The sequence below is a fragment of the Amphiprion ocellaris genome, chromosome 11, assembly GCF_022539595.1.
Source record: "Amphiprion ocellaris isolate individual 3 ecotype Okinawa chromosome 11, ASM2253959v1, whole genome shotgun sequence".
In the NCBI taxonomy this organism is placed as follows: Eukaryota; Metazoa; Chordata; class Actinopteri; family Pomacentridae; genus Amphiprion; species Amphiprion ocellaris.
The window spans coordinates 15,763,931-15,776,028 of record NC_072776.1 but is presented as its reverse complement, the minus strand read 5'-3'; positions in this window follow the sequence as shown (position 1 = coordinate 15,776,028).

Below are 12,098 nucleotides of genomic sequence, written 5' to 3'. Positions count from 1 at the left end.
TCTGTGGGCATAAGTCAAGGCAAATATAGACAAATATTTGCACATCATGAGTGGATATAACCTCAGCTTAGCTTTTCAGTCACAGTTTAGTTACAATTCTAGGCAAATGCATAATGGAAAGCAATGGATTGACACTGACTAATGCATATATGAATGCAGAGTTCAGCATTTCAATCAATTTTAATTTAGTTATGACACTAACTAATTTGAAGCAAAAACTTGCAATCCCACGCTTTTTTGGCCCTAACCCCATTGGGATCACAACTGTGATGTCCCTGATTGGAGGATTCAATCATTACATGAATAAGTAGGCATCCAGGTGATGCTAATAAAGAGTGGTGAGTGTACATCACGGCTTTTCTTGTAAAATGACGGTGTAATGAGGGACACAAACAAGTGGACCATCTGTTTTAAAATGGCAAATCATTTTAAAGAGGCTGTGAAGTATATGACAACGAAATGATGTTGTGTTGTGTTCTTACCTCTCCCATTCCCTCTTCTTCCTGTGTTGTTGGTGCAGTAGGTCAAACAATATTTGGATACTGGTTCTGTAATGACTTGCTGTGAATGTCAGCAGGAACCATAAATTAAGCTGTTATGTTGCAGCCTGACCCAGACACACATGCTTTCCAATCAAATGGAAGTCAACACTGATCATTGCAATATGTGCATATTAACTAAAGGTTCTTAGTGTCAGCTATCAATATTATTACTGCATTGACTAAAATCATGACCACACACTCTTTCATATCTCCCATGGAGGTGTGTGGCAACACAATCGATAATCATACAGGTTTAGGTTTCCACATGTGTGCAGGCTTTACTGAGGACACACAAAATGGTTGGTGTTATTGCTTGAGACAATGTTAAAACCTACATCCTTTTGTGAAACCAGGCACTAAAGTGAATGTGTTTCTATCTGTCTTGATATCCTTTTGGTTTCTAAATCTGAATCTGAACTTTTAATGACCAATAAAAACGTGTTGGATTGATATTAAACCTGGCCATGAGCATCGCACCATCCACTGGAAGTTGTTTCTTTAAGCTTTCTCTATATTACCTTTCTTGCAGCATAATCTTCAAACATATTAAACCTTTCCATCAGATTTCCCATAAACTGCAACCTATTCTCTCACCCTGAGGGATCTATTGGGGTTCATTGAATGAATCTCAAACATCGGAGCAATCACTGTCCTGGTTGAGTGGCATTTCTCTCTGCACTCTCAGTCTAGCAGCCTTGTTCCGCTTCATTTGAGCCGACATCCGGCTGGAGAATGATCAGAGCAGCCAGAGGAGTCTTCCCAGCCGTTTTGTGGGCGTCTGGACGTCCTGGGCTCCTCTGTATTCATTAGCAGGCAAGTCACAGTGGTGCGATGGAGCGTATCCTCTCAGCGGCCCGCAGGGACTGTCAGGAGAGTGACGGAGACGGATCGCAGGTGGACCAGCAAGGAGACCTGCCATAGATTAACTCGTCTGCCAGCAGGGGGACTCCATGGTACCATTTGTTTTCAGCTCAACAGATAATTTTTCTAATTAACCTTTAAGTGCGTTGCTTGGTGCTGCATTCGGTGTGGAAAGTCTGCTGCACTGGTACTTCTCCTATATTCCTGGGTTTTAATAACATAAGAAATGTCTCCTCAAGTGTAGAAGATTCTCTGTACTTTATGTCAAGGCCTGCAGGTCAGAGGCTTGTGGACACGCTACACAATATGTGCCCACTGGAAAATGTCATCTTGGTTTTGCCGCAAAATTAAACAATGCAGTATTGATCCAGTATATACACTGAGGGAGCTGGAGATCACAAATCTAGATTATCTGTGATATTTAACTTGGTAGGTTAAACAACGGTCCACTCACCCGTCAAAGAAAAATGGTATTATGAACAACAGAAGTGAAAGTGTGCTGATGAAATCTGCAAAAATGAAAGATGGATTTAAAAAAATGTTGCTTTCTATTAAAATAAAAAGAATTCAAATAATATTCCTAATCCTAGCTAAATCTTTCTAAACCCAAGCTACAGTTTTCCAGCCTTCATTTTAAACTACTCAACAGGTTAACAAATAACCATATTTCCCAAAATATCAAATTACTATTTTAAGGATTTGTTATGTATTATATATAAGCTACAATGTGTATTTCCAGCTAAACAAAGGCAACATTTATTTTCTCTACTTACAGCTGTAAGAGTTAGATTTTTCTCTCAGAGTATAACCAAGTGGTCTCAGGACATTCAGTGTCAAACTTCATATTAACCATCAAATGTTGCCCCCGGGGCAAGAGGCTGTCTGCAAATAAATCCAAACTGGCTATCCCAAGAAGATTTCCCCGAGCCTAGAGATGTTCATGCTTTAGATTAAAAAATGTGTAATTCCATAGCCATCTGAGTCGAGAAAAGGAATTGAAGAGCTGTGTGGATGCCAGCACGATGCCACATCTTGGAATGGGCTATTGCTTTCCAAATTGCTCTGGGCTGTGTCTCTTTCCATGTATTTGTGGAATAGCATTAGCTTGTTTTCTGTCTGCTCTCCCCTCTTCCCAAAGTTTAAAAAGTAATCTTTTCTCAGAGCATGGCTGTTTTTGATAAGGAATCTAAACTAGGTCAAGGACTCCGAGTAAAGTCATTGAACAGTAATTAAAGCAGCCGCCGATGCTACAGTTGAAAATGTCTCCACCATGAGCTTTGAGATAGAAATCCATTCAAGGATTTGGAGAGCCTTTGTTTCACTCTCCTCATGAGTAAAATCATTTTATTCTTCCTTTTTTTCTGGGAAAATGGGTAATTAAGTGAGCTGAGTTATTATCAAGCCGCTAGAGGGAATTGAGAAGTTCTGCCTGATCACCTATAATATTTAATGTCCACTCATTCAAAGGAGTGTGCTGAAGACAGATCAGGTGCAGGGAGACATAGATGCCCCGAGATCTATTTTAAGCCTTTTCCCAGAACTCTACATTTACAATAGCAGATTATTTTATTTGTCTAAAATACAGTCTGTTAAAATATTTCATTGTTAGGGAGTTAAATTAAAACTTGATTCAGTGCCATAGACGCTAATTAGCATTTTGTGCCTTACTCATATCACAGTAGTGTCAAAAAGCAAAAGATAGAAGTCACATGTGCTTTTCAATTTCTGTACACTGCAACAGTCCGGTGTAATCTTTAGTAATCCTCATATCAGCAATCCATTGTTAGTACCATTAAAACATGGCTGTTACATTGTACGGTTCATACCAATAACTTAATTATATTGGCTCCTCATATAAGCCAATTGAGCAAAACAGTTTGAAGCAAAATTCCAGTTCTGAAAATTGTCTACACAATGTGGTTTCAGAACCTGACCGGTGCTGGGAAGTTTTGAAAGTCAGGAAAAGAAAGAAATAAACAGAAATATATGCAGATCTGGAGAACAATATGTGAACTAATATTCCCACCAATGGGACCACCATTGCCTTGCGAAATTCATAATCCCCCTCTGTAAGAAGATGATATTTGGCAGCCACCTCCATCTACTGTAACATTGTGCCTATGGTCTTTTTGCGTCTTTAGGAGAGCCACTGGCTGAGCATTTGAAGTTTTTAATCTGGCGCTCCAGAGACTAAGGTCACCTTTCACTATCCCCCTCCCCTTCTCTCTTTTATTTGCTCTTGCTTAGTTCTGGCAACCCTGCTATTTCACACACTATTAAAAGAAATCTGCTAATGCAAGGAGCGAGGTCCTTGGCTTGTGGAATGGAAAATGATGGCATTTCTGAATTCTGTCTCTCTAAAAAGACCCTGGGCGTCTTGTGCGGGGTTTATGACCCTAAGATTAGTCACTTTTTGGAGCTGGATGTACTGCCCCGGGCTATTTCTGCCAGAAACTGATTTTCATATTGATGTGCGACGTTGAAGCTCTCCAGTCCACATATTGGCTCATGTATCACCTGGACTCTGCAGCTGTCAAGCCTCAGTGATAGCAAGTGAAGCAGACAATTCCTCTGTTAATAAATAAACAAGTGTGACACTGCAAGTACATTTTATATTCCTAAGGCTCCGGGCATCCAGCTATGCACTGCACATTTCATCACCATTAACACTGTGTGATGTTCACTCTCGATTTTGTCCTGATTTCCTATTAAAAAGTGTAATTATTACATTTTTATTTATTAGATGCATACTATCAAAATGGCTATTGAGTAATAATATAACATCAAAACATCATTTTGTCACTGACTTAATTTTCTCAATCAAGCTCATTTGTTTGTATTTGATTTAGGTTTAAGCATCTGAAAACTAAACGGCAAGTCCAGATTTTTTGATGTGGGGTTGTATGAGTTTTTAATACATAGTGACTTTATTACCAAAGTAGATTGTGGTTGGCATGCCCCCAATTTGAAAAAGCAGAAAGGAGCACCATCACTGAAGGTAAGCAATGTAGTAATATGAACAGAGTCAGCGCATATGTTTTTGTCACCTAAAAAAAATCTATATCATTTTAAGTGTACAATATGTTTAGAATATTTTCTGTACTTGTTATCAGATATCCCTTTTCATCATGGAATTGAAGCTATTATATCACTCTCTTCAAAGCCACCAGACCCCTTTGACAAAAACAGTAATTTTACCTGTCAGACCACTAGAGTTTTTAGCTCCGAACTAACCTTTTAAAAGGCTAAAATTCCACAATGGCACAAAAAAAAAGTAACTGCTCCAGGAAGAGGAAAGACCAGCAACTCCTGTGATCTGCAAGGCAGAACTATTGTCTGGTGGCTTTGAAGAGAGCGTAGGACCGATATTAAAGCTTCAGATCCCTCTTGGATAGATGTGCCTGACAGCAAGGTAAAAGGGTGAAAATATTCTAAATATAGCACACACTTAAACTGTTACTGATTTATTTTTTTTAGGTGTCCAATATGCATGCCCATGTCCAAAGGCTCCTTTCTGCTTCTTCTACTCCAAACTGGGGGGGGGGGGGGCATGCCAGCTGCCATCAATTGGTGATACTTTGACTATTATATAGATGTATTGTACCCCATAAAAACCCACTAAAAACATCTGACCCTAAAGCCCTACTTGTACTTTTGTAATTCCTGTTTTGTCACTCAGGTACTGCATGGACTTTATAAGTAACCTTTGTGTGGACAAACCACTGACACTGACAAAAGTAAGAGTAGATTAAAAAAAACATGCAATACACTGCATACTACTGGCCTTTTTACCCATGTCAAGGGAAAAAAAAAAAGAGCATTTGGGGAATTACATGGAGCAGAGCTTTGCATGTATTACACTGCAGAAGACTAAGGAGAGATTATCCAAGGCCAGATGTGTCTCTCTCCAAGGAAAAAACATGCAGTCCGCTAAGAAGCAGCCATATCCTGCCTCTGGTAAGCATCAAGCAGTGGGGTGTCGGCGGTCGGCTGTCTGGAGCATCATGCTGACTGTCTCTGAATATGCAAGATTTCAGGTTTAGGAAGCGGTCGTCTTTTAACGTTGTCGACACATCATCCATCATACTTTAGACAAACATTTTCCAAGTTGACTGATTGACGGTAATGCAGCATTAGCTTCTATTTGCTCAGAGGCAAATGTCATGCCTGTTTATGCATTTCTGAGAGGAGAAAATATGGAATTCAAATTTGCCTGTGAATAGACCTGTGAAGCTGTTCTCCAGCAAGAAAGAACACACTGCACAGAACACAACAGACCATGGCAAGACTAAACCTGTCTAAAACAAAAAAAAAACAATCTGTCATTCTGTATTCCTAATATCACCACACCCACTTTTTTTCTGGCTTAATTGCAAAGAAAGTGCTCTTTGATGAGCATTTCAAGGCAGCGACACCCTGTAGTTCATGAGCTATGACTCCATAGCGAAGAAACCAGCATGCTTCTCTAGGTACAGAATTGCGTTTTATTGAACCAGGGCTTGTCAGCATTTTTGGTGAGCTGGTAAAATATAATTGTGTCATCCTTTATAAAGCAGTGTTGGGTTGACAGCACCCACAGAAGCTTCATTACTCTGCTTTTTATTGGGGTGTGAAGAAGGGACATTCTCCTGGTGATGAATAACGTCTCTCTCGCATGAAGTCAAGGTAAAAACACACTCACAGCGGTGGTGTGCTCCACTGGATGTACATGGATCATTTAAAATGAAATCAATTCAGCTGAAGAATTAGAGCTGGTTGCCATAATGGTTTTTATCTGACGCCCATCAATACCTGTATTGATTTGCAAGTAGAATCGAATCTTGTGAGAACTGAGAGGGAAAAAAAAGTGCTACACATATGTGAGTACCACAGCAACAAATGTACGAAGGTAGAGTGACATCTGTTAATCCATCAAGATTGTCATTTCAGCAGAGTCCCAAACATTCAAAGTGTTTGGATAATTGAAAAACTACAACTAAAGAATATGGTTTTTTTAGATACACATAATAATAACATATATATATATATATATATATATATATATATATATATATATATATATATATATATATATATATATATATATATATATGTGTGTGTGTGTTTTCAATCTGGTTGCCTGCAGCTGTGTTTTGTACATTATCTCTCTTTTTTTTCTACAGGATTACATTGTTGATTCAGGCTTTAATTTGTTTCAGAAAAACAATGAATAAAATACCACTAGCTGCTTTATCTAATTCATTCTGCATATTTGGTATTTTATGTACTTGTTTGAAATTGCTTTTATTAATTGTCTAATTTGACATTTGTTTTTTTTTTACCCTGGATTTCATAGAAGGCTTGCATTACAGATACTGCCCACCGCTTGGTTCTCGCCTGTAGTTAGTGTTGCAGGGAAACTCCTCAAACTGTCCCTATCTCTATTAGAGGTGAGCCAGCTGCAGAGTGGCTCACAGCTCCTAAATGAGATGGCAAATGCCCCCATTCACCTGTACTGTGATTTATCAAGTTCAACAACCATCTTTATTGTGTTTGGGTTCTCACCAGGGCTGTAAACACCTTTTTATGGATGGAAAACAGAACTGTCTGACAATTCGGCAGAACATTTCATTAAAATGGGTTTAGTAGGAAACACCGGCGAGGCGAAATAAAACGTAAGGACCGGAGGACCCTGATCATAAGTTATTAAGGCGGGGAGGGGTCGCTCCAGGGAGTCACACTTTAAATAGAGCTCCAAAGTTCCTGACTTCATTTCCTATGCACAATCAAGCTCACACCCTTGAGAGGGAGGATATTTAAGATCCAATGAATGGATGTGAGCCAGAAACGGCATTTAATAAAAGCAAAAGACGAGATACAAGTTGATTAATGAAATGAAGAATAATAAAGCCGTAGCAGATCTGCAGGGAAATGTAAGGTCTTATTTTCTTTTTTTCATGACAGGGATTAAGTACAAATATCCCTGCTACTGGTATTAACTTCTGGCAGGATTGCTCTGTTTCATGATCAGTTTTTAGTGCAAGTCCTGCATCTCTTCACTGATATAGCTGCAGGAGAGACAGACATCACCCTCAGTAATAACAGTAATAAAACACGGCTGATATCATCGCTAAGGTTCAAATGATAAGGGTTTCTTAAAGGCCTCTGTTGATACACTGAAGTTACTGATAGCATGGCAATATTCAGTATCTTTAATTTGACTGTTTTCAAGGAACGATACCATTTGTTTTCAACAGATTTTCTATCTTATCCTTTGCAACAGCATCACTAAACCTCTGCACATTACTTGTTTATTTTCCATTGAATCCCTGACTAATTAAATCCTTGCAGGGTGCACAGCTCTTTCAAGTAGACTGACCCACATCAACAATGCAGGTGTAAACTCTGGAATACATTAAAGTTAAATGTATAACTTTAAAAACAACATTGTTTTACAATTATATAAACATATAAAGTATGCATAGAATTTAAAAACTATACAAAAAAAACGTAAATAATTTTGTTCTGACTGTGGAAGAAACTGACTCATAAATAAAAGTTAATTAAAGGACTGCTGATATAAACTAACCTTATCTGAGTAAAAACTGCATGCAAACAGCTTATATTCCACAAGACCTTCTTGTTTTTTCCTCCATGTCCCACAACAGAAAATGACAAGCACAGCCCCAAAGACTGAACCATGTGTGTTTAGTGAGGGTAAACGTTACTGAGTGTAATTAAGGAGGATCTTGCCCTCAGGAACTCTCCCAGTTGACAAAGTGAACAAGTGACAGTGACTCTTTTTATCAAGTGAGCTAATATTGGATTAAAAGAGCATGGCTTAGAGTCAATATGAAGTTGTTTCTCAAAATTGTTATCACTGTTTGTCAGGCACATATAAAATTCTTCTGAAGTAACCTATTTTTCACTTGAACTTTTCCTCTCAACAGGACAAGTTTTACAGTTGTAGCGGCAAAACAAATAGTCTAAAAGGGAATATATAATTTATGGATTCACTAAATGTGTTGTGTTATCTGTAATTGATCAAAATATGAACAGAAGGGGTCAATTAGTGGCATTTTTTGGTCTGGTTTATCTCTCACACTACTGCTACAATAGTTGGCATGCAGAATAAATATGGTGCCATCGCTTATCTATGGCAATTCTCCATATTCACACCCACAGGAACAGTCCTGCAGATCGGAGTGTAAGGCCTTGAATCACTAGATTAATGAGAGAGACAAAGGTAAACTTGATTAGAGCCGAGTCACCCCATTCCACCCTTTCTGATTTGTGGTTAATCGCCTCGGATTGATTTAAGCCTGCAAGTCTGCAGGATCTCCTCTGTGCAGTTGAATTTGGTCCTGAGTGAGAGAACAAAAGACAGAATTTCTGCAACTGGAATTTCCACCCACACCTTGTTTTATGCCGACTGCTAATTGATGTTGGACGGAATTTTAAAAATTTAACAGAAGAAAGTCCTGAGAAGCATCAATCAAACAGCCATATTCTGCCGTACTAGACCTATGGAGGACAGCTGCTATATAACAGCAGCTGCTAAACAGGACTAATTCTCCAGAATGAAATATGCCGCGGAGGCTGGCCATTTACAGGACCGGTATCAGAGCTATATTTCAAGGCCCGGCCGCAGCCTCTGCCCATTAAAGTGTGTGTGATGTATTTTAGGGCCGGTTTATGTCCTGCTCGGGTCTCAGAGAGGGTTACACACTGACATGATGGCTGATAGAAGATGCCTCTGGCCTGGTGCTGACTCTCCATATAGTGGGAACCAGAGGAGATGAGTAACATTAAAGAAAATAGACATCTAAAGAGTCCGTTTGGTGAAACAATGTATATGCAGCTGAAAACGCAATGATTGCTTTGCCTCTACAAAGAAGTGGAATGTATTCAGTGATATCATGAATGTGTAGACAATGTGTAGGATTAGGCTTAATCCTGACTACTTGACTTCAGTATTTTGGATTAAGCTCTTGAAACTAGTGTCAGAAAGATTATTCGGAGGAGATTACACAAAACTGTGAAGCTGGCAGGTAAACACATGGAAAATAACCAACATAAGTTCAATTTTCATGTTGGTATTTTTTATAAGAGCTAATAAACACAGGCATCCTGCAGCACCAACACCTGTTCAGTGTGAAAATATTAGGTACAAAGTCATCATCAAGCAAATAACAGGATTCTTCAATATTTGTAAGGTGCAGTAGGCGTTAAGGTGATAGCTGATGTTATGAGGGTCAGGGATGTTAAGTGCTTCAAAGAATAATGCTTTGTTTTGTTTTTAAAATCTATCGTGCTGCAGTTTTATATTCAAATTGTGTAGGTGTTTTTATATATATCTATATGCCTGCTTTTGGTATCAAACCTTGTACATTAATTACACTGATTCCAGGGGAATTAAAGAAACCTTGGATGAAGTGCACTAAACCCCAGCACTGAAAGGCAACAAGTAGACATTTGCAGTCTGCTGCTCTCATAAATTAATACACTTTAAATCAAAGTTGCTATGGAGGCACGCAGACATGGAATGAACGGCTTACATCAGAAAAGTAACTACCTAAAGCACACTCAGGTCAAGATGTAATTATAATATTCAGACTTTGAACACATGGCCTGTTTCCTCATTACACTAACGATGAGTGAAGGTACTCTGATGAGCCCCTTAGAGCCAGAGGTTAGAGGTTCAGCTCTGATCGGCGGCCAGATGGACTCAGAGAGAGGTCTCTTTTCTTAAAAAAAAAAGCATTTCACTTGGATGCTTCCTATGTTTGTGTAAAAAATTTTCTGCAACATCTGACCACAGCAAAGGAGTACTTATGGATGTTCTCGGCTCTTGCTCCTGTTTTCCCTGCATCACCTGCACAGCTCAAAGATATTCATATGAACACGGAAACGTACATCGGACCCTTTTGAGAGACGTGGCTTGTCATTATGGTATTAGGTAATAAGCAGGTGGCAGAAAGTAAATAAAAAACAACATCCAGCTAACAATATAACAATATCCAGCTGTTCTGCACTTACAAGTGTAATCAATCACCTAGAAAACAAGGCGATCTGTGGAAATTTCATCACATCCATCTAGTGGAGAACTTCTTCTATGATAAGACACCAACTGGCACATGAAGTAAATAGTTCTTGAAGAGCATTAGTGGCAAACAGTGTATTGAGGTTGATTATCTCTGTGACTAATGCTCTGTCACTCTGTGGTATAAGAGGGCCCAGCGAGGACCCCCGGTAATGGAGCCTGAGCAGGTGTTGAAAGCCCACTGACATCAGGGGGGAGAGCACTGACAAGAATTTCTGATGAATTTCAATTACTGATCTATTAAAGCTAATGAGGTAAATGAGCAGCCAGAATACATTTGCCGGAGAGCTTGAGACAAGACCTCAGCATTTTGACAGGATTTTGTGCATGTGCAGACACAGCAGACGGCCTGGTGTTTGAGCTGCAGCTGGAAATCTCTGTTCACGAGTGGAACATACAGGAGTCGGACAACCGGCGGCTCCAAATGAATTATCTGCGACATATAAAGCATACTGTTTGATAATAAAAGTTGGTGTTCCCACTCTAAGCTGCCATGGCTGTCTAAATGTGAGGTCAGCATGCCATCTACTGGAGGCAGTGCAATGGAGCACAAATGCAGGTTCAGCTGTATTATCAGACATGCAGCGCCATCTGCTGGAATTATGGTGAACAGCATCTGAGGGAAGTTTAAAAGTCAGGTATTTTGATTAGTATCCAGCTCTCTTTAATGATAAAGGATCTGGAAGCAAAAAATTTGTCAAAACAGAAAACAGAAGAAAAGTCTTTAGAATTGCTTTTTTAATGTATATTTTTTTGAGGGAACAATGTCTGGTTTGCTACTTTGTGACATGTTTTAATTTTTGGAAAACTATCTCTGATAAAGCATAATTATTAGAGACAAACTCCTATCACACACTAGATATGAAGGCAAAATCTGCAATAAATGATTTATTGGCCATCTGTGGGGAACAACAACCAGCTACAAATAATACTGCTCTGACATAATTATTACTTTTTATCTTAACTTTGTGGGTATAGCAATGAAGCAAGGTTAGCATTCAGCTAGACTTGACACTTGGCAAACTCCAAAGTCCAAGTCTTACTCTCCTTTTAGCTTTTTCTTAGCATGGACTGAATTTGAAGATGGATAAACATGGATCAACTCCCATTTTCCAGGCTAATTCAACAATAAGCAAATAAATCGAGCGCGAGTGGAGTTGAGGCAGGCCATGCAAACAGTTCTGGTTCATGGACTGTCCTGTGACAGCGCCCATCCGTCACTCAAAGGGCCACACCCCTAATTACATACAGCTTTAAGCCTGAAAACAATTTATGCAGATGAGTTATATAAGAATTCAACCCTAACACAGCTGTCATAAACAGGGAAATTAGGTACGGAAACCAAACTGCTTTTTGTACCAGGCTGTAAACATGTTTATATCCTGCTGTAAAGTACATTTTAACATGGGGTCCATGGGGATTAACACTTTTTTGGAGCCAGCCTCATGCAGACATTTGGGGAACTGCCGCTTTTGGCCACTTCTGTGTTGACTTCATTTTCCAGTCCCAGAGGTCGGTGCTTAGTTTTCAGGCTCCACTAATTCTTGAAAATATATCGCCTTTTAGTTGCTAAATTCTCCATTAAGGTTCACCTAGTAGAGCACAGCGATACA